The sequence below is a fragment of the Arvicanthis niloticus genome, chromosome 9 (genome assembly GCF_011762505.2).
Source record: "Arvicanthis niloticus isolate mArvNil1 chromosome 9, mArvNil1.pat.X, whole genome shotgun sequence".
Lineage (NCBI taxonomy): Eukaryota > Metazoa > Chordata > Mammalia > Rodentia > Muridae > Arvicanthis > Arvicanthis niloticus.
The window spans coordinates 55,822,670-55,848,631 of record NC_047666.1 but is presented as its reverse complement, the minus strand read 5'-3'; the positions used below and the strand labels follow the sequence as shown (position 1 = coordinate 55,848,631).

Genomic DNA, 25,962 nt, shown 5'->3' with positions numbered 1-25,962 from the left:
CGTTCGGTCCCTCTGTTGTGTAAGGACAAATCACTACAGCAGCCCATGCATACATTTCCTGTGGGTGTTTCTCCCTTTAAACCCTAACAGATAAACGAAAGGTCAGTACTGGGGCTAACTAGTGGACAAACTCCATGCTTCAGCAGCTGGGACTCACTGACAAGCTAGGGAGCCTCCTCCCCCTCCTCTCCCCTTCCCTCCTCCTCCTTCCTCCTCCCCCTCCTCCCGTCCCCACTTAATTTCCTCCTCCTGTTTTTTTTTCTCCAGGCTCTAGAGGATGTAGCTCAAGTTGGCCTCAGACTCAAGCTCCACCTGCTTCAACTTCCTCAGCAAAAGCACAGGAACTTCCGGTGTGCAGCACCACCTTCACAGAGTTCTTCCAGCCTTGCTGCCGAGAGGTGAATGTAGTTTTCTGCCAAGTGTTGATTCTATGCCTGTCTTGAAGTGCAGAAAGCCTTCTGAGCCTACGGTAAGCCTGAGCCTTCTTTGCGACAGGTTTCATGTAGCCCAGGCTGGACCTAACTTTCTATGTATATGAGGATGACCATGACATCTTTTTTCATGACATGTTTATTTGTTTTAGCTTTTTGAGACAGAGGGTTTTGTGTGTGTGTGTGTGTGTGTGTGTGTAGCCCTGGCTTACTCACTCTGTAGAACTGGCTGGCCTCAAACTCAGAGACCTGCCCGCCTCTGTCTCCCAAGTGCTAGAATCAAAGGTGTGCACTACCATACCTGGCTTGGCTTATACTCTGCTAACCTTGAAAAAGATAATTCAATTGTATCTTTTTCTAGAGTGTTGTATCATAGTCTTATGACTATGACTAAGTTGTGTGTCTGTGTTCTAGAAGGGGGCTAGGGCTTCAGAGTACAGAGATGGACTAGGAGTTAAGAGAACCTGCAGAGGACCTCGGTTCTGTTCACAACACCCATGCAGTGGCTTACAACCATCTGTAGTTTTGCTTCCAGAAGACCCAATGGCTTTTGCTGGTTGGCCTCTGTGGGCACCAAGCATGCGCATATGATGCGCGAATATCTGTGCAGGCAAAACACTCATATGCATAAAATAAATAATCCCCTTTCCAAGCTCTAGAAGGTTGTGGGGAAACATGTTAATGGTGGTTTTGCCTCTACTCTTTCTCTGGAGTCTTCAGACAGACTTCAGAACAGCTCTTTCTCCTTCGCTTGTCTAAACTCAAGGACCTCCTTGCAGCCAACTTATTTGCAGATCATTTGTATATTCTGCAGGGATAAACTGCCTCTCTTGACTCCTAAAGGTCTCCAGTGGCCCTTATAAACACACAGTGCCCCTGGCTACCAGCAGAGTCTGGGGAACAGGGTATTCTTCTGAGAAGTTCTGACTCTCTTCTGATGACCTGGGGAAAATATTACCAAAGACCATGAGCTATGGACTGTTGTTATCCTTATGCATGCAACTCATTGGTGTATCTGTGCCTCCATATACAAAGAACACTCTTAGAAAACAAAAAGAGGGGGGAGGGGTAAAAAAAAGAAAACAAAGAGTATACAAAACTAAAATCAAGCTGGGTGTGGTGGTTCCTACCTTTAATTCTAGCACTTGGGAGGCAGAGGCAGGAGGATCTCTAAGTTCAAGTCCAGCCTAGTCTACAAAGCGAGTTCCAAGACAGTCAGGGCTACACAGAGAAACTCTGTCTCGAAACACCAAAAAGAAAAGAAAATCACTCCAATTATTTAGGAGGCTGACACAGTAGGACCAAAGGTCTGAGGACAGCCTGGCAAACAAGCAGAAATCTCAAGGGGAAAAAAGAAAAGCAGACAAAGAAAACAGAAAATAATAAAGCTTAAGTCACAGAAACATAAAAGGTAAGTGCCAAAGTGATGTAGGTGTAACTCAGTGGCAGAACCCTCTCCTTGCAAACCTTTCCCATCTCCAGCACAACGGCTGCGCCACCATGAATAACAAACAATAAATATAATTTAAAATATGTTATTTGTTCCGAGAATATACTTATTCTGATACATGGGAATGAACTGCCTAATGTTCTAGATGTTATTGCAAACTAAATGAAGTTTCTCATAGATTTTAATCATGAAGGTACCTCTGTCCTTTCCCTACCTACAATCAAGGCAAAGGTCTTTTGAGGTAGTTATACAGTCCTTTCTCCAGTCTTGGGGGCAGGGGGAGGGGAGCACAGTATCCCATAGTGTTAAGAGGTTTCAGACAAGAAGAACATGAATAGGCATGTTTACAAGAATTGTCTTGTGTCTCTGTTCCAGCAGTTCTCAACCTGTGGACCGTGATCTTTTTGGCAAACCTCAGTCTCTACTTAAGCCCTGGTTTTGTGTTTCATCACCCAGTACAAGGGCCACATATAGACCATCCTATAACTTATAGGGGAAATAACCATATCAAGGTTGTCCCTCCAGATGTTCTGTTCTCAGAGGGATCACCTGTGTGTCTTGTGTTCCTTGGTAGAGTCCATACAACTACTCTAGTTCATGTTTGGTTCTCTCAAGCCTCTGTTTAGGGGCTGTGTTAGGTGACTTTTCCAGGAGCCATGTGAACTTCTGTTCACTCCAAATAGAACACAGATGACAGGCTAAAGACACAATTACACCCAAGCCACCATCATGAGCCAATGAGTGTACTGGAGTCATTCTCAAGAGTGTGGTGTAACCCATGGCAGCCATGTTACCAAAACCCTCACCACAGTGTGTGACCACTCATGAGAGCTGCAGGCAGCAGCACCGAAAAGTCTTTTCCCTAGCAAGTTTTTGCTAACATACCCTTGGCAGAAGGGTCTTATGAGTCTTTAATTTTCTGTCCCTTATTTTTCTTGAGCCTAGTAAATTTCCTTCAAGAGTCTAAAAGCCTCCTCTTAGGGAAAGTTTCAGTTTGGAAAAAATAGCCACATAACACTGTCAAAACTGTAAAAGCAATGAAAAGCAAATGTGAAGTGGAAACTCATCATTCCTATTGGGATGTTGGCTTTCCTTGGTACTGGCCATACTTGGCCGAAGCCCTGTTTCCATGGCTAAATTCTTGTGGGTTGTTTTGTTTTGTTTTGTTTTAATTTCAAGATAGAGTTTCTCTGTGTAGCCCTGGCTGTCCTGGAACTCGCTCTGTAAACCAGGCTGGCCTTGAACTCAGAAATCTGCCTGAATGTTGGGATTAAAGAAATGCACCACCATAGCCCAGCTATGGCTAAAATTCTTGTAATCATGTTTTTTTTTTTTTTTTTTTTTTTTTTTCAGTTGAGATGCACAGTGGGAAAACATGTTCTTTACACATGCCTCTAGACTTTTAAAACTCTGATGTTTTGTTTTATTTTCCTGTGTGTGTGTGTGTGTTGGGAGTGTGTGAGGATGTGTGGGGGGACTAGGGATCAGTGTTGGGTGTCTTCCCGTGTCTCCCGCCTTATTTTTTAAGATGAATTCTCTAATTGAGCAGTCTAGTCAGAGAACCCATAGGCTCTGATGTCTCTACTCGACACAGTGCTGGGGTCACAGATGTGCTCAGCCATGCCTGGCTTTTGTGTGATGCTGGGGGTCCACACTTGGGTCCTGCTTGCTTGCTTGCTTGGTAGGCACTTGACTGACCTAGCCGTCTCCCCTGGCCCAGTCCTTCCTTATACATGAATAAAATAATGGTGGGTGTAAATGTCACCTTTTCTTTACCTAGTCCCCCTACTGAAGAGCACCTAAGATGATTTGGCTACTGAGAATTGAGACACAATGACATGCATGTGCAGGAATCTGTTGTATGCTGACTTTTGTGCTTTTTGGGTTTATTATATGTAGGGGACATAGGAAGTCCTCAGTGACTGAAGTCCTCAGTGTGTCTACCATAGACATGGGCACAGCTACAACACAGACCAACTCCTAGAACCCATGGGGAAGGGGAAAGCCTTCTTTGGATGAACCTCAGAGGGATGAAGCAATGAAAACAAAATATGAACTGTAAACTCATCATTTCTGTTGGGACGTTGGCTTTCCTTGGTCCTGGGTATATTTGACAGCAGCTCTGTTTCCATGGCTAAATTCTTCCTGGGTCCAAGTCCCAGGGATTGACCAGCATGTACACAAACTTCTAGGAAGCCAGCCTGTGGAGACCTGGTGTTGAGACTTGCTAACTCCTCCCCTTGAGCCGAAGATAATAAACGGGCTGAGGCTCTGGTTATGGGGCAGTAGGTGCCAGTCCATTAGATGCACACTCTCCCCTGACTCCAGCTTTTCTGTACATGTGCGTGCGCATTACCTTCATTACCTGGCCATCCCTAGTGAGGGATCAAGGGCTTCCAACTGGGCTACATTTGTTGTTTTTCTTGATAACTGTGGTAGTTAGGGTTACTACTGCTGTGATGAAACACTATGACCAAAACAGGCTGGAGAGGAAAGGGTCTATTTGGCTTATGCTTCCACATCACTGTTCATCATCAAACCCCAACAGGACAGGAACTCCAGCAGGGCAGGCACCTGGAGGCAGAGCTGATGCAGAGGTGGAGGAGGACGCTGACTCCTGGCTGGCTCAGCCTGCTTTCCTATAGAACACAGGACCACCAGCCCCAAGGGTGGCACCACCTCCAATCAATCACTAATTAAGAAAATGCCTTACAGCTGGATCTTATGGAGGCATTTTCTCAGTTGAGATTTCCTCCTTTCAGATGACTCCAGCTTGTGTCAAAGTGACATAGGACTAGCCAGCACAGTGACAATCTGACTTGCTCTGTTTTGTTTACATTTCCCTAATGGCTAAGGGAATATTTTTTCCTATACAGTCATTTTTTTTCCCTTTGAAAATATTTATTTCATGTGTATAGGCATTTTGCCTACATGTATGTTTGTATACCATGCGTATGCCTTGTCCCTTGGGAGGCCAGAAGAGCACATTAGAGCCCCTGGAACCAGAGCTACAAATCATTGTGAGCCAACATGTGGGTATTAGGAATTGAACCCGGTTCCTCTGGAAGAGCAGCCAGTAATCTTAACTGCTAAGCTGTCTCTGCAGCCCCCACTTACTTACTTTTAAAAGTAGTTAACTTTCAGGTTGAGGATTTAGCTCAACATTACAACACTTACCTGAGCATGTGCAGGGCCCTGGGTTCTATCTCAACACAACACAAAACGGGAAGCCAACAAAATCCCCAGAAAATAAGATTGGGGGTGATGGTGTATGTAGAAGTCCACAGGCAGAGGCAGGAGGATCTCTCTGAGTTGGAGGCCAGCCTGGTCTACATAGGGAGTTCCAGGATAGCCAGGCTGCATAACAAAGACTGTCTGAAAAAACATACAAACACAAACCAAACCACACAATAACAACAGAAAAGAAATGTGGCACCTAAACTGGGTACGGTAATCTCATACTCGGAAGGCTGAGTCAAGACCACTGTTTAAGACTACTAAGGCCAGCCTATATTACATAGTGAGCTCCAGGCTAGCAGGGACTGACTTCAAAGTAAGACCTTGTTTCAAAACACATCTGTGACTTTTTTGGTCTACTTCAGCAGACTAGAGTCACTTGGGGGGAGGAAATCTCAACTGAGGACTTGCCTTCATCAGGTTGGCCCTTCGAGCATGTGTGAGAGCCGGCATTTTGTTGACTAATAATTGATCTGAGAGGGCCTTGCGCACTGTGGGTTGTGCCTAGGGCAGGTGTTTCTGGATTGTATGAGAAAGCAAGCTGTGCAAGCCAGTCAAAGGGGGAAGGGGAGTCCCTAGAGGAAAATAAATTTGACTTTCAGCAAACACTTAGAAAAGTAAATGGCAAAGAAGACAAAGAGATTAGATTGTTCTGTCATTGGGTTTCAAGACATCCTGCTAAGCTGAGGGGTGAGCCTGACATCGTATTTTCTTCTTTCTTTTTACTTTTGTTGTTTGAAACAGTATCTTAGGATTGAGATAGCCTGTAGCCTGGACCTTAAACTCATTCAATGGCAGAGGTTGGCTCTGTACTCCTGGTCTTCTTCCCTCCTTAGTTAGATAACTGGGATTAGAGTACTGCACTGCACCTTGCTTTATTTTCAGAAACAATACAAGTTCTAACCAACTTCAAGTTTAAGGCCAGCCTCTGCTACAAAAAGACCAGCCTCAGCTACAAACCAAGTTCAACAGAGGCCAGATTTTTGCAATCGAGACCCTATTTTATATATTTCTCTCTAAGTATTACTGTTTAGGTGCTGAGTGGTCTCAAAGCCTTAAGAATGCTAAGTGCATTCTCCACCATTGAGCCTCTCCGGATTGTGTTTACTTCTCTAAGAGACATAGTCTCATTGGCTACGATAGTCAGCCTACAAGTTCTGATCCTCCTGCCTCAGCCTCTCACTGTCTTCCTACCTTACCACTTTGATCCAGCAAAACCCAGATCCTTGCTATTGTTCCCAGGTTCCTGGGGTGTAGGCCGAGCAGGGGTAGAGAGCTGGGGATCACGGGGCTTCCCCAGGCTCTGCACACGAGGGAATTGTGGAACAGGTCCCACCGGGAGTAGGCTCCTAGAGGTTTCCACAGTGACAGTAAACAAGCCTCAAGCTCCTCAGCCATAACTGCCAAGCTCCTCCTCTAGGTAGGTGCAGAGAGAGAGAGAGAGAGAGAGAGAGAGAGAGAGAGAGAGAGAGAGAGAGAGAGAAACAGAGAGAAACAGAGAGAAACAGAGAGAAACAGAGAGAAACAGAGAGAAACAGAGAGAAACAGGGAGAGAGAAACAGAAAAACAGAGAGAGAAACAGAGAGAAAAACACAGAGAGAGAAACAGAGAGAGAGAAACAGAGAGAGGAGAAACAGAGAGAGTTTCCGGGTGTGTCTAGGAGCACGGAGACAAAGAGCTGGAGGTGAGGGCCGGGCTGCCAGCTGGGTGGGCTGTGAACTGTGCCCCTGGGGTGTTGGACCGCAGGCGAGGGATCTGTAGTCACCCAGAGTCTGGGCAGAGGGAGAGCTAATTGGCCCCAGCGAGACAAGGAGACAACCCTGTGTTTGCCCTGGAGAAAGCAGAGGAGGGAAGCTAGGAGAAGCCTATCCCGAGGAAGTCTAGAAATACTTTGGCCAGAAACCTGTGGCCATGTAAGGACTTGGAGGGTGAGGTAGCTGCACTTATTCCTTAGGGTACCTTCAGGGGTATTAAACAATAGTGGGGCCAGCCTTTTCATAGGTAGGCAGTAGTGTGCTTTTGCACAGCTGCTCTTGGGAGGGTGGCCCCATGAGAATGTTGGGTGCTTACTCCCTTGAGACCAGATCTCAAAGAACTTGACTCTTGCAGTTTTATTGCGGCTGGCTGGCCAGTGCTCCAGGGATCTGCTTGTAACTCTTCCCAAAGCTGCAGAGCTTCTAAAGGGGTGCCTGGGATTGGAACTCAGATCCTCTGGCTTGTACAGCAAGTGGGCTTCCTAGTGAGCCATCCGCAGCCTATAGGTTGTTGTTGGCAGTGTTCTGTTTTAGACAACACAAATTTGCATAAGGCTGTTAAAAACTCTTGGCCAGCGACAGTGGGCGTATGCCTTTAGTTCCAGCACTGGGGAAGCAGAGACCTGTGGATTTGAGTTGGAGGCCAGACTTATGTACATAGTGGAGTCCAGGGCAGCCAGGAGCACATGGGGAAACCCTGTTTCAAAAACAAAAAACCAGCCGACACCCCTACCCCACTCCCTTTCCCCTAGAGATTTGCTGATTGTGTGAATGTATTTTGCCTGAATGTATGCATAGGCACAGGTGGTGCCTAGTGTCCGGGACGGGAGTTAGGGATGGTTGTGAGCCACCTCGTGGGTGCCGGGAATTGAAAGTGGGGATCCTGAGCCTCCTCCAGCCCCATCTTTTCCTTCCTTTCTACTGAGGGGATGCTTTCCAATCTTTGAACTTTCTTTTACAATGTTTCATTTCTAAGCTGGGTATAATGGTGCACAGCGGGACTTGCTGCACTCTGGAGTTCATGTCCATCCTGGGCTACATAATGAGCTTGAGGCCAGCCTGAGCTACATAATGAGACTCTAGCTTCACAAACAAAACCCTGGAGTTGGAGAGAGAGCTCCATGGTTAGGAGGAGTTCTTGACCTAACTGAGCACAGATCTCTTAGCACCCACAGTGGACTGATGAGAGCCATCTAACTCCAGCTCCAGGGGATCTCATACCCACAGAGACACATTAAAAAAAAAAAAATCTTAAAACAAAATCCCAGGGCTGGTGGGATGATGGCTTAGCTGGTAAAGGCACCCATGGCCAAGATGACTGACCACTTGTGTGTGACCCTCAGAACCAGCGTGGTAGATAGAAGGGGACTCCTGTACACCTTTGGCCCCATATGTGCATGATGGCCATGGCCCTTCCCCACGCTAGATAAATAAAAATATTTTTAAAATGTAAAAGAAGAAATAATAAAATAAATAAGAAGGGCTGGTGAGATGGCTCAGTGGTTAAGAGCACTGACTGCTCTTCCAGAGGTCATGAGTTCAAATCCCAGCAACCACATGGTGGCTCACAACCATCCATAATGAGATCTGATGCCCTCATATGGGTGTCTGAAGACAGCTACAGTGTACTTACACAAAATAAATAAATAAATTCTTAAAAAAAAATAAATAAATAAGAAAAAAATTGAGCTGGGCAGTGTTGGTGCACACCTTTAATCCCAGCACTTGGGAGGCAGAGGCAGGTGGGTTTCTAAGTTCGAGGCCAGCCTGGTATACAGAGTGAGTTCCAGGACAGACAGAGATACACAGAGAAACCCTGTCTCGAAAAACCAAAAAAAAAAAAAAAAAAAAATCTTCAAATTTATTACTCACTTTACTCCGATACGAGCAACTTGTTTTCTGCATTTTTAATCAACTCCTAGGTTCTTTTCTGTATTTAATGTCCACTGGGAGCCCCAGAGAGGTAGCTCAGTAGTTAAGAGCTCACTCTACTCCTTCAGAGGACCTGAGTTCAATTCCCAGCAACATGTCAGGTGGCTGTAACTCAAGTTCTAGGCCAGAACCTCTGCCTGTACATACACATAATTAAAGATTAAAAAAAAAAAAAACCCTCTGGCTATGCTTTATTGAATACTTTCTTATTGAGACAGGCTCTCCAGTGCTTCCCTGACTTGCCCGGAAGATGAATGTACTTATTCCCACCTCCTGAGTGACAGGCCTACAGGCATGCGTGAGCGTGCGTGAGTATGCGTGGGCGTGCATGAGTGTGCGTGGCCTGCTAAGTTTGTTGTCTACAGTACTTGGGCTCATTAATTTTCTTAGCCTCTTTGTCTTTTCTGTTGTGTGCATGCAGGGTGGCAGAAAATGAGGTGCCTGGGAGAAACTCTTCTGTGTGTCCCCCTGATGTTGCCGACATCAAGGCTGATAACGGCTGCTCCCAGCAGGCCTTTCTCTGCCTGCTGCCTTCAGCAGCCTGTGCTAAACTGATAACACTCACTATGAAAGAGGCAGCAAAGAGCTATGATATGCCAGGACAGTGGAGGCAGCGGAGCTGGGGTGGCCTGAAGGCTTAAGAGAGCTGGGGGTGGCAGTGAGGTGGCTAAAGAGAACCAGCGCTCCTGCTTCCCAGCTGAAGACGTCCTGGCCCAGGCTGTCCCAACAGTCCATGCCTGGTTTCCCATCCCTACCTGGGACTACGACAAAGCTCAGCTGGGTGCGCCTCCTCCCTCAGCTCCCAGAGTGGTTGGATCATGCACAGCCAGTGCTCCTAACTCAAGAGGTCTCGGTGCTCCTTCTCAGGATTCTGATGTCTGCTCTCTGTCTGCTGCTAACTTCTCAAGTAGCCCAGCTTGTCACCAGTGCCAAGTTTCCAAGCTCAGACAGAAGGCAACTGCCATTTAATTGCTGAAGACGCTTCAGAGGCCTGGGAGCCTCTCATAGCAGAGTGGTGGGTAGGTGATGCTGGACCCCGCCCCACCCCCTTCTCCAAGTTCTGAGTGATATTGGGCTTGAAGGCTCTCATCCTGGCTCCAGATTGCAGTCTCAGCAGAGAGAGGTATCCTGGGTTGTCACCACTGAGTTTTATGGAAAGAGCCAGACACAGGGTGTCTGTCAACAAAAGAAATAGCTAAACAATTTAAGGAGAGGCCAGGACAGGAATAAAGAAAAAAAAAAGAAAAGAAAAAGAAGAAACAAAACAAAACAGAAGACAAGAAAGTGGAGAAGTGATAAGACCTAAGTGGCCAAGTCAGAACCTGTAGGTGCTGGTCCCAGCCGAGTCCCAGAGAGCCTGCCTCACTGCAGGGCTGCTACAATGCTGACGGCTGCCAAGGGTCAAGGGTCCTAGTGAGGAAAGTACACAGAGATGGTAAGATTGTCCTAACAGCAGCTGCTGCTGCTGCCTGCTCTTCCTGTCTGCAGCTGCTCGACAACAATGCTGAGGGGAATGGAAACTGTGGCAGGCTCACATTTACAGAGCTCCCTCTCTGCTTGCTCCCCTCCTCCCAGGACAGCATGTGTAATCCTCGCATTTAGAAGACTGAGGCAGGAGGATTTTGAATTTGAGAGCTGACTGGGCTACATAATGAGAGCTTGCCTCTCCATTCCCACCAAAGTGAATGAAGGCCAGACCTCCGGCTGTAGATGTAGTTGCCAGACGGTGGTGGAACACACCTTTAATCCCAGCACGGCATGTAGGAGACAGAGGCAGGCAGATCTCATGAGTTTGAAAGGTCCGGGACTCCCCAGAAAGGGATCCACTTAAGTCACAGGATAGCACGCACCCAAAGGACACACGAGAGACCGTCTTGCTGTAAAGCACATGAGGTGGTTTATTAAATCAGAGCTCTGGGCCAGCCCATATCCCCATATCTCACATAGGGGATAGAGGGACTGACCTCGTGGCTCGGGGCATAGCGCTTATATATGGGCGGGGTAGGGAAAAATCGAACTTTCGAGCGGGTGCACAGGATTGGTTGTTTTACCTTTTTTGAACACTAGTAGGCCGTACCATGGGGCAGGGTGTAGTTCTTCCCTTGGCCAGTCAGTTTCTGGGATGTTCTTAACAGGCCTTTGTACTGTAACTCCCCCTCCTCTGTAACTAATTAGATGGACCCAAACCTGCTGGCAGGTGCTTTTCTGCCCAAGGTCTAAGGCGAAAAATTTACACATATTTCATAAGATGGCCTTTATAATTTTTCACTCTACAAGTTCAAGACTATTCTGATCTACAGCCCGAGTGCCAGGACAGCCAGGGCTACACAAAGAAAACAACAACAATAAATAAGAGGGCATCCTATCCCCTGGACCTGGAGTTACAGATGATTGTGAGCCACTATGTGGGCTCTGGGAACCAAACTCAGCTCAGGTCCTCTGCAAGATAAGCAAATGCTCTTAACTGCTGAGGAACCTCTTCAGCTCTCTCTCTCTCTCTCTCTCTCTTTCTCTCTCTCTCTCTCTGTTTATATGTGTCTGTCTATCTATGTGAGTGTGAGGGGACTGTGGGGTCTTCTAGTCTCTGTGGAGACCAGAATAGGGTGTCCTCTATCACCCTCCACCTGTTCTCTGGATCAGGGTCTTTGCCAGAACCTGTGACTCCCCCCCCCCTCCCCCCCAAAAAAACCCTCCTGTCTTTGCTCCACTGGGAGCTGGGATTATAGGCATGTTCAGGACACCCAGTTTGTTACATGGGTCCTGGGATCTGAACTCTGGTCTTAATCACCAAACCATTTCTCCAACCCCTAGCAAGTCTTGTTTTGTTTGAGATGAAGTTTTGCTTGTGTTCAGGTGGTCCCAGAGGCAGTATCCCTGCCTCTTGCCAGGATTACTGGAGGCCCTACCACTCTTGGTTTGATAATCTTGTATTGGATGCTGGATTTTTTTTTTAAACCTATAAATTTTCAACTTTATTTGGGGATGTAATTAAGTTCCTTGAAAACAGCATGATCTATTTGGTCTTCATCCTTTATACGATTTGTTAGACAGGTCTATAACATTGAGCTAATTATTCCATGAATGGGCTATGGTTTTCATACACTTATGTACTGATCAGTGAATTGTCTGCTATGATCTGAATGGGGGTGTAGCTCAATAGTAGAGTACATGTTTTTTTTTAGGGGTGGGGGGTGCTTTTGTCAAGACAGGATCTCTCTCTCTGTAGCCCTGGCTGTCCTGGAACTCACTCTGTAGACCAGGCTGGCCTCAAACTCAAAAATCCATCTGCCTCCTGAGTTCTGGGATTTAAAGGGTGTATCATGCCCTGTGATGTTTCAATTTTTTACTATTCATTAAAAAAAAAAATGCTCTCAAGTCAGCGGTTGAGCTTGACGCCCCCTTTGTAACTGATAGATGACCCAGAGCTCCTGAATTCCCTACATGTATCTCCCAAGGACTGAGACTACAGGCCTGAGCTACCGCACCCACTATCAACACAAATTGTAGAATGCTTCTGCACTGCAGATCTGTGGAATTCTCTCATCAACTTTCTCCTATCCAAGTGTGTGAGCTCTAAAGTCTACAATCTGTGTCGCAGTCATCCAAGCTGCAGCTCCCAGCAGCCTAGGGAGCATAGCGAGTCTATGCTGAGGCCTTGAGTAGGGGCACTGGTGAGCTCATCTTTGTTTCCTGCCTCCAATAGATACTCTTTGTTGCCAGGTTGCAGATTCTCAACCCAGTTTTTGCAGAAGTGGAAAACTGAAAACATCAAGCATTTATTTCATCTTTATCCGAATTCTGTGTCAGAAAGTTTATGAAATGGACTGAAGAAAAAACAGAGGGGGCAGGGTGGCACATGCCTTTGTCACCAGCACTGAGGAGGCAGAGGCAGGTGATCTGAGTTTAAGGCCAGCCTGGACTACAGAGTAAACTTCAGGACAGCTAGAGCTAATTACATGGAGACTCACTGTCTCAAAAAATTAAAAAAGAAAGAAAGAAGAGAAAGAAAAAAGAAAGAAAGAGAAAGGAAGGAAGCAAGCAAGCATCTTTAGAACATAAGTCAAACAGATCTAAAATGGGTTGGTATTAAAGCTAGCGACACATGTAAGCAGCATTAGTCAAAACAGCTTACACTGTGAGGAGGCCAGTTTTGTAAAACCCCCCCTTACTTTAGTCTAACTCTGTATAGGTAGCCAAGCAACTGCAATCAGCTGTTTCACACAAGTGGGGCTCACTAGACACTTATAAAATCCTTTTTTTTTTCGTTCTTTTTCAGAATTTTGGATGCTGTAAGAAGTCTTTTGACATCTTCATTTATAGTCTACAGATATTCCTTTGCAGTTCTACGTGTAGGTTAATCTGGACTATAAAGTGAGTTCCAGGTAGCCAGGACATTAACACAGAGAAACTCTCTCTCAAAAACAAAGACAAAAACAAAAAAAAAGAGGAAGAGGAGGAGGAAGAAGAAGAGGAGGAAAAAGAAGAAAAAGACACTGCCGTCTCATTTTTTTCCTGGGGGGGGTGTATGTGCAGTTTTCAAGACAGACTCTTACTTTGTAGCATTAGCTGTCCTAGAATTCACTTGATAGACTGGGCTGGCCTTGAACTCAGAAATCCCTCTACTAATGCTGGCATCAAAGGTATGCATCACCTCTGCCTGGTGTGTCTTTATCTCTCTCTTTCTTTTTAAATTAAACCAGACTTAGTCATGCTCAAGGCTTTGACTTAGTATACTATAAAGATGCAAACCAGAATCAGTAAAAGGGAAAACTATGTGTGAGGTATAAGTCTGAGGAAAACCTGATCTTGATCCCAGCACTTCTTGAAATGGAGGTGGGAGGATCAGAAGCTGGAGGCATTTTGAAATGGGGGTGGGACACACACAGGGAGGGAGGGATGGAGGGAGGGAGGGAGAGAGAGAGAGAGAGAGAGAGAGAGAGAGAGAGAGAGAGAGAGAGAGACAGGCGAGAGAAACGAGAGAACGAACAACCAAACAAGACAACAAGGTCAAAAAGAATAAAATCAAACAAGCTTCCCAGACCTGCCCCACCCCCACCGTAGAGGTGTCATATGGTCACACTCCTAACAGCAAACTGGAAACTTGTCTAAGTGTTGCCTTCTGGAGAGGGTCACCTGAAGCTAGGAGCCACACACCCTAGTCTCTCATAGCTGTGAGGAGCAACTTAAGCTCATGGTGGAGGGTCACGGGGAGGCAGATAATCATGATAGATCTACAGCAAACAAGCAGAGATTAATGGATGGGTATGCACGATCATCTTTTGTTCATTTTTTGAGACAGGGTTTCTCTGTGTAGCCTTGGCTGTCCTAGAACTCTGACTGTAGACCAGGCTGGCCTTGAACTCATAGATCTGCCTGCTTTCAGCCTTCTGAGTACTGGGATTAAAGGTGAGTGTAACCAGCCTGGCCGATTATCAGCACATTTTGTGTGCTGACCTTGGGGAAATACTTTCCCAGGCAGCTGCTTTTGAGGAACAGGAAACCCTTTCACCTTAAGCTTTCTTCATATAATAAATCGATTTGGAGCTGTATAATGGACTATGAAAGACCCAGAACTGTGAGCTAGAAAAAAACCCATCCCCCTGAAGTTGCCTTTGTTGCAATATTTTATCATAACAAAAGGAAGAAACCTGCTGCTAGCTATTCGGTATAAAGCACATTGCTTGCATAATGTATGCACACCAGATCACCTAGATTGTTTAAGGTAGGTATTACATTCGGACACCAGCCCACCCACATACTACCTAAGCTCCCAAAGGCCAGCCAACAGCTCCCCTTGCAAGCAGATCTTTCTAAACAGTATCTCAGGCTTGCATTCACTCCCCTCCCCCTCTGTGTGTCTGTATAGGCCAGTGGATAGGGCTCAATTAGCTGCCCAGCAGGCCTCCAGGGATCCTCCTGCCTCTGCTTTCCCCACACTGAGAGGACAGGTATGCATTACTTTGTCATCTTTTTACTTGGGTGGTGAGGATTCTAACTCGGGCTTCATAGTTAGACAGCAAGTACTTTTAAGAACTGAACTGTCTCCGGAGCCCTGCAAGTTTTACTTCTCTTAGGCAAACAACATAAATGCCATGAACACTATTTTTGTTATATTTCGTCTTCCACCCCGTGAATGCTGGGTTCAGGTGTAAATCACAACTCAAGCTTATGGCTGCTATTTTTAAAGGGGGCCTACAGCAATCTTTTGGACACATTTATGGTTCTAGACGCGCTGCTATAGTTTCAGTGTACAGGTTCAGGCAGGTATGAGGTGTCAAGAGTTGGTCAGTTGTCTGTAACCACAGCTGTTCATCACCGAAGCAAGCTCACAAACCCAGGTTTTTCTGTCTCTCCGTGAATTTGGTAATACATTTACAATGACCACCGACACTTTGAAAGAAATGGTGTGCCCGGTTGTCCTTCATCTGGGATTAGCACACATATTTGTAGGCTGTAGAGCTAACAGCTAAATGTACTTTTGTGTTTACTCACAATGAAAGTATTCCAGTAACCAGGAATCTGGGTCATGTTCCACTGGGGTTGAGTAAACCAAGATAATCAGAACTCCTTGCATGTTTACGGTAGTCCTGTCATGTATGGGAGTCTGAACTATGCAAATTCAAAAAATGTGAACATTTAAAACTTAAGTTTCTCCTTCTAAGTTCCAAATATTCCGTTCCCTAATGCTTTGGGCTTTGTTTTTTATATTCAAAATGGCCTCTCTGTGTACTCCAGGCTTACCTCATATTCAAAACTAATGAATACCAAATTGTTATTACTATACAATGCCTGTTTAGCACAAGACAGTTTTAATGGGTGCTTTAAATTTTTCGTGATGATTTGCTAACTTGTGCTTCTATTTTAATACTCAAGCATCTTTTTCAAACTCTAGTATTAACTTTTTTAGCGTTTCTGGGATCGGACTTAGGGTCTTGCAGATTCTTGGTAAGCACTCTCCCCACTGAGCTCTGCTCCAAGCCCAGACCAAGAAATGTTAGTATTGTTTTCTGAAAACAGGCATGTCTCTTTTTTTCCTTTGCGTTCTGAAGGTTATTTTTTATTTGCGCCATTCTGTAGGGACAGAAACTGCGTACTCTGTTCGGCCTCCATTTTCGGATCTGATCCGGGCAGGTCTGATCCCGGCAGTTTGAGCAGGCGCAGAAAGAGCGACAACGCAGGCCGAATGACTCATCCTGCCTTCCCGCGTCCAACCAGGAACGGGCTCGGATACGCATGCGCTTTCCGAAGTTTGTGTAGTTCCGTCCCTCTGGTTTTCGTAAAAGTCACCTAGGGAGAAGCGGCTGAGTCACTTCCTCTATGCTTTTACCTGAGGCGCTGGGAAGGGAACCCAGGGTCTCGCGAGTGCCAGGTGAGCACGCCGGCCAATTTCTCGGTTTTGTTGCGCAGTTCTGCTAGGCCAGCGTGTCAAAGCATGTTATTGTCATCACTACTACTTCCGCCGCGCTCTCCAGCGCCACGTGGCTCCCCTCCTGTTAGAACACGGCTGTCACTCTCATTTTCGTCCCGGGGGCCGCACGCGTCCCCAGGAACCTGGGCGCGGCTGTTTCTGCGCACGCACAGCGCCGTAAACACCATTGGCGACAGGGCACAGCTCGCCCCCTAGCGAGCAGCGCCGGGGACACAAAACGACGCGCAACGACACTCTTGCGCACGCGCGGTGCAAGTTAGGCGGAAGCGCGGGATCGCAGTTTGGCGCCTCGGAGAGGGCGCGCCGCGCAACCGGCAGCCAAGGGCCTGTGCGCACAAAGGCCTGTGCGCAAGACGCACGCGCCTCCAGGGGTTTCGGGAAGCTGCGCAAGGACGGGACGGTGCTCATCACGCCGTTTGCCTCCGTTGTGGGGTCTCCTCTAGTTTGAGGCGCTTGTATTTGGGGTTTGTGGTGTCTCTGAGCTTTTGCGTCATACTTCATAATGGAGGACGCCAGACCTAGTGCGAGCTACTAAACTTGCTAGATAGAACCGGATACCGGAAGTTTCTAGAGCAAGCTCCCGGAAGTGACCCAGTCAAATTACTAATCCGGTAAATGTGATACTAGTTCCCAGGATCTTAAGAGGAGGGGGTACGGCTGTGTAAATGTGAGACCACAAGAGTTTCGTGGAGAACGCACCCCTTCACACTGTGCCCCCATTCCTCTCCTAAGGTGTTGATGCAGAGAGGGAGTTTCGAGCTACATATGAGTGACTGGCCCGGGATGACAGATTCAGGTCATTTCAGAGTCCATGTTTAATGTAGTAATGATTTGATCAAGTGTTTTATATAATGGGAACCAAGTTATAAATCAAGAAAGACGTTTTAAATCCTTGTGTTTCTCACATTTAATGCTGACCCTGACCTACGTTAAGGAGAGGCAGCTGTGTACATGAGTAAAAATGTTTGCTTTAATATATTGGTTGCTTTAATTAATTTGGCCAAGTTGATTTGAGTCAGTGGTCTTTTTCCTTTCATCTTTGGAATTAACACTCCCACCAGAATTGCAGGAGGGCCCTTCTATGATAGCAGGCGACGAGTGAGTGTGTGTGTATCTGTGTTTGTGTCTCCTGTGTTCTCAGTTGTATTGCAGATGTTTGTTTAGCCAGCCCTGCACCCACCCCACATACTCTTAACCATTAAAAATGTGCATATCAGCTAGGCTGCTTGCACACACGTTTAATCCCAGCACTTCAGAGACAGATGCAGGCAGGTCTTTTTTAAAATTTGGTTTACAGAGTGAGTTCCAGGACAGCGGGAACTTAACAGAGAAACCCTGTCTCAAACAAACAACAAATAAATAAATAAATGTGCATTTCTGTAGGCATTAGTTTTCTGCCTTTATTCTTTAAGATTTCCTTGAACAGTCCTGTTCATTTTGGTGTAAACTTTATACTTGTTAATTCTCTCCTTATCTCTACCCTCAAACTGATGAAATTTAGTATTGCTTTAAATCAGCAGATTGAATTAGAATGGTCACATTGATACTAACTTTACAATTTATGGATACTTAGTCTTTTCTGTTGTTTTGTTTTGTTTTGAGGCAAGGTCTCTCTACATAGTCCTGGCTATGCTGGAACTCACTCTGTAGGCCCGGCTGCCTTGAACTCAGAGATCCTCCTTCCTCTGCCTCCCAAATGCTGGAATCAAAGGCATGTACTGCACTTAAGTCTATTTAATTTTTTCAGCAATGTTGGTCATCTTCCATGGGGATGGAAAAATTTTGGGATGCAAAAATTGTTTGTATTTGAGTATTATTAGTATGTGGAAATTTAGGTAGTTATTGTATATTGAACTTGTATCTGGTGACATTATTAGTTCTGATAGTTTATGTACAGATTGTTTTAGATTTTTGTTTTTTAATAGATTTATTTGTTTTATGTGTATGAATTTTTTTGCCAGTCTCCTGGAACTGGAGATAGAGATGGTAGTGAGCCACCATGTAGGTTCTGGGAACCAAATTGGAGTTCTCTGCCCAAACAACTAGTGTTCGTAATAACTAAGACATCTTACCAGCCCATAGATTTTTAGTTTTTGAGGTAGGATGTTGCTACGTGTATTTGAGAAAATTCAGTAAAGAAACTACCAACATGACCACTCCATTAGGGGGTAAGGTTTTAATTGTGGACAACAGAGAGAAAATATCCAGAGGCATCTGGATGAGTCCAGAGCTGAGAGAAAAGAAAGCAGATAGGACATGGCCAGGGCTAGGAAAGTGGGAAGACAGGAGAGAATAGTGGAGGATAGTGAGAGAGAGGTTAGGGTGGACAAATTATGCAGATCATAGCATAATGATATAGCTGACTAGCTGGGGGAAGAGTCTCCTTTTGGGGACCAAAAACCTTTCACAAGTTCCTGAGGGATGCTGGGTTTTTTGTTTGTTTTGTTTTGTTTGCTTTTGTTTTTCAAGACAGGGTTTCTCTGTGTAGCCTAGGCTGTCATGGAACTCTGTAGATCAGGATGGCCTTGAACTCAAGGATATGTGCCTGCCTGTGTCCTAAGTGCTGGGATCAAAGACTTGTGCCATTACACCTGGCTTAATTTCTTTACTTTTTCAATTCTCTTAATCATTCTCTCTCTCTCTCTCTCTCTCTCTCTCTCTCTCTCTCTCTCTCTCTCTCTCTCTCTCCTGTGTGTGTGTGTGTGTTTAGGGTTCCTTCCACATTCAGGTTCTGGAGATTAAACTCGGGATTGGTGGCAAGCACCTTCACCTGCTGTGCCATCTTGCCACTCATTTTTTTCTCCACTAATTATTCCTTATACAGATTCACCAGGAAATTTATCTGGGATCTACAGTTCCTTTTTTGTAATTTATTATCATTATCACTTTTGAAACTGTCTTCTGTATCCCCCCACGTTTTGTAGATAACAGCTCTGATCCTCCTTGCCTCTTTCCCTCTGGGTGCTTGGATACAGTCATGCCTCACCAAGCGGTAGCTACATTCTTAGCCTTCCTTATGTAGATTTTTTTTTTTAAGTTACAGGCTTAATTACTCTGTGTTTGAGTTTGTCCTTTAGAACATAGGTGTGGCCGTTTCTTCCTAGGGACACCATTTGTCATTCCTAGATAGGTGAAAGGTGGTACTTATTCAGCAATCGGGTGACTTAGTTCACATGACCTCAGTCACACTAAAGGCTTTTTATATCCTTCTTTCTGTCTCTGTGTGACAATGAACCAGAGGTCAGCAGCACGGGAGGGACTAAAACCTTAGCTTTGTCCTGTTCCTTAATATTTCAATAGATATCAGAGGTGATATCCTCTGGTTCATCCTCCCAGGGTTACGTCTCCATCATTTTTTGCACATGACCTAGTTCTAGCCCGCTGATTACTTTTTCTTTTGATTCTCTTCCTTGACTTCCAGGGGTGCCACATGATCTTTAAGGTCTTTCCCCATCATCCACAGGTCTAACCTTATCTTCCCATGTCTGAATGTTTGTATGGTCTATTAGCATTTCCTGTCTTCACTCTCTGTCTCAGACTCCTCTCTGGCCAGTGTTTTCTGTCTCCCTGGGGGCAGATTTTTCTTGGTTATCTCTCTAGTGATGCTCCATCCATTCTGTCTGCATATCCTCTTGAATGTTCAGAAGACCCAAACTATGTGTTCAGACTTTGTCTGGTGGCCTCCTGTCAACCAAGCCTACCCCTTTCTCTTGTTTAACATCTCTCCTTCCACCGTGTGGGTTTGGGAGATTGAATTTGAATTCAGGTTGTCAGCTTTGGTGGCAGGCAACTTTACCCCATGAACCATCTCTCCTGCAGCTGGCTTCACCTCATCTTTGTCCTCACTTTCTTGGTGCTAGAGGCCCAGGCATTTCTGCATGACTCAGAACTGGTCTACAGGGCCCTGATCCCTTGATTTTCTCTGTGCTGCAGCAGAAACAGAAAAAGGCCTTGGGAGGCCATTTCCCTTAAGACACGAGCAGTTCCAGTTAATTTTTCCATGTGGCAATACAGCTATCAACTCTGTACCATTAGGGGCTCTGTAGTTGTCTTTGGTTTCAAATATGATTTGCTCCTTGGTGAATATAGCAGAAAACCTAAGGATGTCTATAATCCCAGCTACTTGGAAGGCTGAGGCAAGAGGACTGAAAGCACAAGGCCCTGCCTAGGTGTAAGGCCTGCCCTGCTGTTCACATTGCTCTGACTTTCCAGAAGAGAATTGGTATCAGTCATTGTGGGGTTTCTTTCTTTTTTCTTTTATAAATGGTTTCAATGTGTACTGCTAATTGCACAGGCACTCACTCTGTGGGTCAGGCTCCCCTGATTAAGTTGTTCTTATCTTTTGAAAATTGAGCAGTGGTGGCGCACGCCTTTAATCCCAGCACTTGGGAGGCAGAGGCAGGCGAATTTCTGAGTTTAAGGCCAGCCTGGTCTACAGAGTGAGTTCCAGGGCAGCCAGAACTACACAGAGAAACCCTGTTTCGAAAAACCAAAAAAAGAAAGAAAGAAAGAAAGAAAATTGAAATTGTGGGGCTGGAGAGAGGTGGCTCAGTAGTTAAGAGCACTGACTCTTTTTCCTGAGGTCCCGAGTTCAATTTCCAGCAACCACATGGTGGCTCACAACCATCTGTAATGAGATTCAATGCCTTCTTCTGGAAGACAGCTACAGTGTACTCATATACATAAAATAAATAAAATCTTAAAAAAAAAGACCTTTAAGCCGGGCAGTGGTGGCGCACGCCTTTAATCCCAGCACTTGGGAGGCAGAGGCAGGTGGATTTCTCAGTTCGAGGCCAGCCTGGTCTACAGAGTTCCAGGACAGCCAAGGACTACACAGAGAAACCCTGTCTCCGAAAACAAACAAACAAACAAAAAAAAAACCAAAAAAAAAAAAAAACCTTTAAAATTGAAATTGTGAAAAAAGAAAAAAAAATTGAAATTGTGTCTTTAGCATTTTAAACCTGTTTCTGGACTTTATCTTTTCTTCAAATGATTCTCTTCTCTTTACTTTCCCTTCCCTTCCAATCTTCTTTCTTTTCTCTGAGGTTTCTTCCCCTTCTACCTGCCCCCTCCTCTACACACAGCTTTTCTCTCTGACAGTCTCACTGTGTAGTCCTGCTTGGTACTGAAGAGCAAACTCCGGAGACCCTTCCTCAAGTCTTAGGACATTGTGGCCACCCAAAAATCACAAGAAACCATACCTGGATGCAATCAGCAGAAGTTTATTAGGGGAGGAGCCGGCGGTCAAAACAACAAGCTCTTTAGCTCCAAGAGCAAGGTTTTAGCCCCGAGTGGTGGGTTAAAGGGTCTTTTATAGCATGTGGTGGGTGGAGGAAGGCATTTTCGCACGCTTACACATGAATGGTTGCATTTTCGCGCGCTTACACATGATTGGTTGTTTTACAAATTTTGAACATAGCACTGGGAAGACCAAGGGAGGGGTAACCAAGAACAGTGGAACATTTCAGAAAATCTAGCCCAAATGATCTAGAGTCATGTGAGATCACTCTGCACACTCATTCTTCTCAAAAATGTGGTTTTCACCATGCTATTGTGTCCTATTCTGCCATCTCAGATTACTATCTTTACTTTTTCCGGCTATAGGGCTATGGCCCCACCTAGGTGGTAGCATCTTTATCTGTAGTCAGGAATGCCTTCCTGCCTTGGGCGAGGCTTGGGGAATGTAATCCAGCAAGTGTCCTTCACCTGGAATGTGAAGGCCCGAAATCTTATTTTCAGTTCTGAGTTCTGCAAGGCGAAAAATCTACACATATTTCATAAAATGGCCTTTATAATTTTTCACTCTACAGTACCTGGAACTTACTATATAAACCAAGCTGCTCTTGAACCTGGTAATTCTCCTGCCTCTGTCTCCTGGATGTGTTTCTTTTGATTGGAGGAACTCTATAGTAAATAGTGACTGAAGTTCTGTTCATACCTCAGTCACAGTTAAAAAGAAAGAAATCCCACGACTTCTTGGAGTTGACTTTTGGGCAGGGTGAGACATGGGACTCCGGGTTCCCTGTGCTATTTGTTGAAGACATGTCTTTTTTTGATGAGTATTTTTGGGATCTTTGCAAAAAGTCTGGTATCTGTAGCTGTGTGAGCTGATACATGAGTTTTGTCTTTTGTTTCATTGATCTACATGTCCACTTTTATATCAGTACTATGCTCATTTTTTTACGTTAGCTGTATAATAGAACTTCAAACCAGGTATAGTGACATCTCCAACATTGTCTTATTTTTCTTTCTTTCTTTCTTTCTTTCTTTCTTTCTTTCTTTCTTTCTTTTTTTTTTTTTTTTTTTTTGGTTTTTGGAGACAGGGTTTCTCTGTGTAGCCCTGGCTGTCCTGGGACTCACTCTGTAGACCAGGCTGGCCTTGAACTCAGATCCGCCTGCCTCTGCCTCCCAAGTGCTGGGACTAAAGGTGTGCGCCACCACTGCCTGGCTTTATTTCATTTAGTTTGTGTATAGATGTGTTTATGTGTGTGCAGGCAAATGTATGTGAGTGAATGTAGAGGCTGAAGATTATTGCTTTTTTCTTATTTTTTTTATGAGACAGGGTCTCTTTTGAACTGAGTGTGCTTACTGATCTAACTAGACTGGCTGTCCAGAAAGCCCAGGGATCTGTCTGTGCACCTCCCGAGAGCTAGGATCACAGGCACACACTGCCACACACAGCTCCTTTCATTGTTTATATGTAGGTGGTGGGACAGAACTCAGATCCTCACGCTTGTGCCGATATCAGTTACTAACTGAGCCGTCTCCCTGGCTGCCGTCATCACTAAACAGGACCAGAGGTTTTCTTCTCGTAGATCCCTAAACAACACAAGAACTATTCTTTTGGTTCAGGATTGCCTAGGCTATCTGTACCCTTTTGTGCTTCCATATGGATTGTATTAAGCCTGTAGATAGCTTTTGGTAGGATTTTCACAATACTGATTCTTTTGCTTATGAGTATGGGCAATCTTTCCCTCTTGCACTGCCTGCCTCGATTTCTTTCTTCAGAGTTTTGATTTCATTAATTTTCTTGACCTGTCTCCCTCTCCCTCCAGAGAGGTCACAATATTGATGTAGAACTTAGTGCAAAGTAGACACTCTGTTACCACAGCACACGACAGCCCAGAACTCCTGGACTCAAATGACCCTCCTGCCTCAGGTCCTGAATAGACAGGGTTATAGGCATGAAACATATTATATGGCCATTTAATTGTTAACAATCACATTTTTATTTATTTTGTGTGTATGAGTGTGTGTATATATGTGTGTGGGCTCGTCGGTGTCACAGGAGGCAAGTGGAGGTCAGAGGACATTCTTCCAGGTAAGTTGTTAAATTTTTTTTTTTTTTTTTTTTTTTTGTTTTGTTTTTTCCAGACAGGATTCTCTGTGTAACAGTTCTGGAAACTCCTTTTGTAGATAGGCTGCCCTTGAACTCACAGAGGTCCGCCTTTCTGCCTTTCTCTTCCTTCCTTCCTTCCTCCCTCGTGCTGGGATTAAAGATATATGTTACCATGCCCTGCTCAGAGGCTGATAGTTTATTTATTTATTTTTTAAAACGATTTACTTTTTTTTTTAAAGATTTTACTTATTTTATATATATGACGTGTACACTGTAGCTGTCTTCAGACATGACAGAAGAGGGCATCAGATCCCATTACAGATGGTTGTGAGCCACCATGTGGTTGCTGGGAATTGAACTTAGGACCTCTGGAAGAGCAATCAGTGCTGTTAAACTCTGAGCCATCTCTCCAGCCCTGTTTTTTTTTTGTTTTTTTTGTTTTTTTTTTTTTTTATTCAGGATTGTTTTGGTTCTCCTGGGTCTTTTGCATTCTCATTTGAAATTTAGAATTTTTTCACTTTCTGTGAAGAAGAGCATTGGAATTTTGATGTGGATTGCATTGAATCTATGGATTGCTTTTGTTGGGGTAGCCATTCTCACAATAATAGTCCTGTCAGTCCATTCACATGTGAAGTGCTGCAGTTTGAATGAGATGGTCCGTGTCCATCTTGGGCATTTGGACACTTGGTGTACGTGGAGTACTGAAATAACACACCATCTTTGTGATTTCAGCCAAGCAGTAAAATCACCACTATCTTTGTATTGGGGTCAATCTGTGTTTTTTTAAACCTTTTTTGACTATCAGGACTCTTGTCTTTCTTATAATTTATGCTGGTGTTAGGCCTGTATTGGACAAGTGTCCGGTGACTAGGAGATCTGTTGGTAGTTTGGTAGCCTCCTTTCTTTAATGCCAGCACTGACACTAGTATGTGGACTGAGTAGGTTCTCCTATTCCCCCATGGCCTCCTAGCTCATCCCCTCTATGGTGGCTAATGTTCTAGCTACACAGTGCCTCTCAAGTGTGTTGAGAGACCAGGCGGCAAGGACAGCATGAAGATCTGTACGGGGCCTGTCTTCAGATTTGTAAGATCTGCTAAGTATCAAACACCTTGCTAAATGCAGCTATAGGTCTTTAACAGTCTTCAGGAGCCTCACAATGCTTGGATCCCACAGCACTGAGTAGCAGATTGGTGGCTTCAGAGGTTGATGGCACCTGCTGACCTCAGGTTCATGGTGATCAGACCTCATACTCAAATGGGGTCTGTTCCAGGTGACCTGGGCCGAACTACCTTTCTCTGTCACTTCACTGACTGACCTAACTTCACACCACCTGAACTTTGGGACTTGTAAGCATTTGGTCATTTTGCTCACCAAACCACCTCCTGGATTTGTTTTTCAACCTGGGACAGTGGAAGGTTAAATTTAGGCTTCCTGGCTTGCATGTTTATTGTTTTCTGAACTCCACAATAGCCCAGATTTAAACAATAAATGGCCACCACTGTCTTCCAAGTCATATACATCCTCAAAATGGGATTTCTCTCCTTGACCTGCCCATCCGTGGAATCACTCGCTTTTCAGAACCTGCAAGTGACTCTGAGGCCTCTGAGCTCATCCTGTGGTTTAGTACCATAGAGCCGTCTGCCTTATTATTTGGGTGAGGTTTCTGCTTATCAATCCTAAACCAGAAGGATATCACAGAGACAGCAACTAGTCTGCCGTCTCCCATAGAATTCACATTCTTCCCTTCCTTTTCTTTTCTTTCTTTCTTTCTTTCTTTTTTTTTTTTTTTTTCCAGACAGGGTTTCTCTGTATAGCCTTGGTTGGCTGTCCTGGAACTCACTCTGTAGACCAGGCTGGCCTCGAACTCTCCCCTTCCTTTTCTTCCTCTTTCGTGATGGTAATCACACCCTGGGCCTGACACACACACAGAAACTCTCTACCTGCTGATCACACCCTGGGCCTGACACACACAGAAACTTTCTACCCGCTGAGCTTTATCTCCAGTCCTGCTTTTAAAAAAAACAAAAAAACCCAAACATTTATTTTTTGGATGACTGATTTGCCTGCATGTATATTTGTGCACTGTGTGTGTGCCTGGTGCCCATGAAGCCAGAAGAAAGCATCACATCTCCTGAAACTGGACTTAATGGATGGTTGTAGCTGCCATGTGGGTGCTTCGAACTAACTGGGTTCTCTGTAAGAGCAGCAGGTGTGCTTAGCCGCTGAGCGTCCCTTAGCCTCCTCCCACCCACACCCCACTGCTTTCTCACTGGTAAAGTGCCCTTACATTTCCAGGACAGACCTCACTTACATCACCATGACATATTATTATGCTTTAGAGATTGCTGTGCTCCTTTGGGTTTTTATTGAGAGACTTTTGCTAAGTGGAC

The 25,962-nt window shown here is 45.1% G+C and overlaps 1 long non-coding RNA gene across 3 annotated transcripts; it reads left to right on the top strand.

Moving 5' to 3' along the window:
- On the top strand, positions 1 to 25,962 carry LOC143443511 (uncharacterized). Of its 3 annotated transcripts, XR_013112590.1 has the most exons (5): positions 1 to 101; positions 268 to 469; positions 9,226 to 10,239; positions 13,081 to 13,444; positions 15,882 to 25,962. It is a non-coding gene; the product is annotated as an uncharacterized LOC143443511 (long non-coding RNA). The 3 variants fall into 3 exon arrangements; XR_013112588.1 differs by lacking the exon at positions 15,882 to 25,962 and having other exon boundaries at positions 3 to 101; positions 13,081 to 13,515; XR_013112589.1 differs by lacking the exons at positions 1 to 101; positions 268 to 469; positions 15,882 to 25,962 and adding an exon at positions 6,562 to 6,802 and having other exon boundaries at positions 13,081 to 13,515.